The sequence below is a fragment of the Hyla sarda genome, chromosome 6 (assembly GCF_029499605.1).
Source record: "Hyla sarda isolate aHylSar1 chromosome 6, aHylSar1.hap1, whole genome shotgun sequence".
Lineage (NCBI taxonomy): Eukaryota > Metazoa > Chordata > Amphibia > Anura > Hylidae > Hyla > Hyla sarda.
In genome coordinates, this window is record NC_079194.1 from 214,742,822 (window position 1) to 214,745,647 (window position 2,826).

Below are 2,826 nucleotides of genomic sequence, written 5' to 3' on the forward strand. Positions count from 1 at the left end.
GGCTTGAATTGAAGGCCATGTGCGTTTACAAAGCCCCCATGGTGCCAGAACAGTGGACCCCTCCCCCCCCACATGTGACGACCTTTTTGGAAACTACACCCCTCACGTAATGTAATAGGGGGTGCAGTGAACATTTACACCCCACTGGCGTTTGACATATTTTGTGAACAGTCGTCCGTGAAAATGAAAAATTTTATTTTTCATTTGCACAGCCCACTGTTTCAAAAGTGTGTTCCGGCACCTTGCTCAGGTGCACAACCAGGACTTCAGCTGTATCTCTGTGACACCAATAGAAAGCATACCAGAAGAAGACCCTCAGAGATTCAGCATGCTATGGAAAAGAGAGAATTACTGGATCTATAAGCTACAGACCTTAGTTCCGTCTGGTTTGAATGAGCTGACAGAATGTATATATATATATATATATATATATATATATATATATATATTTTTTTTTTTTTTTAATAGGATCCTGAACCCCGATGCACTATTTCCCTTATCCGTGATACCCTGCACTTTTTGTGCTATCCATTATGGCATATTTTATTACACCATTATTTTATGTACTATTTTATTATTATATAATTTTACTATATGATTATTTTCTGCATCACTTTACTGTGTTATGCACAACTGTATTATATGTTTCTCATATATATGGTTTGTACACTGGTCGTTTACACAATTCTGTACTCGACCTTATATATATATATATATATATATATATATATATATATATATATATATATATATATATATATACTAGCTGAGTAACCGGCATTGCCCGGTTTTTCCTTCCTAATCCTTGTTGTGGAGGAAAATCAACAGAGGAAACTTTTGACTTCCTATCCCATCGTCATATATAGTTGTCATATCCAAAACCCATATCCCGTCTTCATACCCCGACCTCCTATACCGACCTCCTATACAGACCTCCTATCTCGACCTCCTATGCCGACCTCCTATGCCGACTTCCTATCTCGACCTCCTATCCAGTCCTTCTATCCCATCCTCCTATCTCAACCTCCTATCTCAACCTCCTATCCCGTCCTTCTATCCCATCCTCCTATCCCGACCTCCGATCTCGACCTCCTATCTCGACCTCTTATCCCCTCCTTATATTTCGTCCTCCAATCCCTTCCTCCTATCCTGACCTCCTATCCCGACCTCCTATGTCGACCTCCTATCCTGACCTCCCATCCTCATATACCGACCTCCTATCCCGTCCTCCTATCTCGACCTCCTATGCCGTCCTCCTATCTCGACCTCCTATCCCGTCCTCCTATCCCGACCTCCTTTCCCGTCCTCATATCCCGACCCGTAATATGTGTACCAGATAATGAAATATCACCAGCCGTACGGAAGTTGTGGGAACATACATTTCCCATTGATTTGCATGGGACTTTAAACAAAAACCCTGACCCTCACAAATGGGGGTAGTTAAGGGTTAAATTAACTATCCTATATTTTAAGTGGACAAATAAGTAACATGTGACCAAGTATTATCGAAATATCTCCAGCCGTTTGGAAGTTGTGCAGTGACATATATTTCCCATAGACTTGTATGGGACTTTAAACAAAAACCCAGACCCTGGCAAATGGGGGTGAGTAAGGGTTAAATCACCTATCCTATGTTTGTTGTTGACAAATTAGTAACATGTGTACCAAGTTTCATGTTAATATATTTAGCCGTTTGGACATGATGATGGAACAAACATACACCCACACACAGGTTGAGTTTTATATATATATAGATACTAGCTGAGTACCCAGCGTTGCCCGATTTTTCCTTCCTAATCCTTGTTGTGGAGGAAAATCAACAGAGGAAGCTTTTAACTTTATATCCCGTCCTCATTTATTGTTGTCATATCCCAAACCCGACCTCCTATCCCGTCCTCCTATCCCGACCTCCTATCTTGACCTCCTATCTCGACCTCCTATCCCGTCCTCCTATCCCGTCCTCCTATCCCGACTTCCTATCCCGTCCTCCTATCTCGACCTCCTATCTCGACCTCCTATCCCGACCTCCTATCCCGACCTCCTATCCCGACCTCCTATCCCGACCTCCTATCCCGACCTCCTATCCCGACCTCCTATCCCGACCTCCTATCCCGACCTCCTATCCCGACCTCCCATCCCGACCTCCCATCCCGACCTCCCATCCCGTCCTCCCATCCCGTCCTCCCATCCCGTCCTCCCATCCCGTCCTCCCATCCCGTCCTCCCATCCCGTCCTCATATCCCGACCTGTATTATGTGTACCAGGTGTTGAAATATCTCCAGCTGTACGGAAGTTATGTGAGAACATACATTTCCCATTGATTTGCATGTGACTTTAAACAAAAACCCAGACCCTCACAAATGGGGGTAGTTAAGGGTAAAATTAACTATCTTATATTTTAAGTGGGCATATAAGTAACATGTGACCAAGTATTATCGAAATATCCCCAGCTGTTTGGAAGTTATGCAGTAACATATATTTCCCATAGACATGTATGGGACTTTAAACAAAAACCCCGAACCCTGGCAAATGGGGGTGAGTAAGGGTTAAATTACCTATCCTATCTTTATTGTTGACATATAAGTAACATGTTGTTGACATATAAGTAACATGTAACATGTTGACATATAAGTAACATGTGGAAGATACATACACACACACATACACACATTGGCCCTCATTTACTATTGCAAACCTGATATGTTTTGTCGGGTTGAGCGCCAGATTCTGTCGCAATGCGCCAGAAATTCTGTCTGCGCCAGATGTTGCGCCAGAATTTACGCCAGAATTAAAAAAATCCCTACTCACTCTCCATTTTGCTAAGAA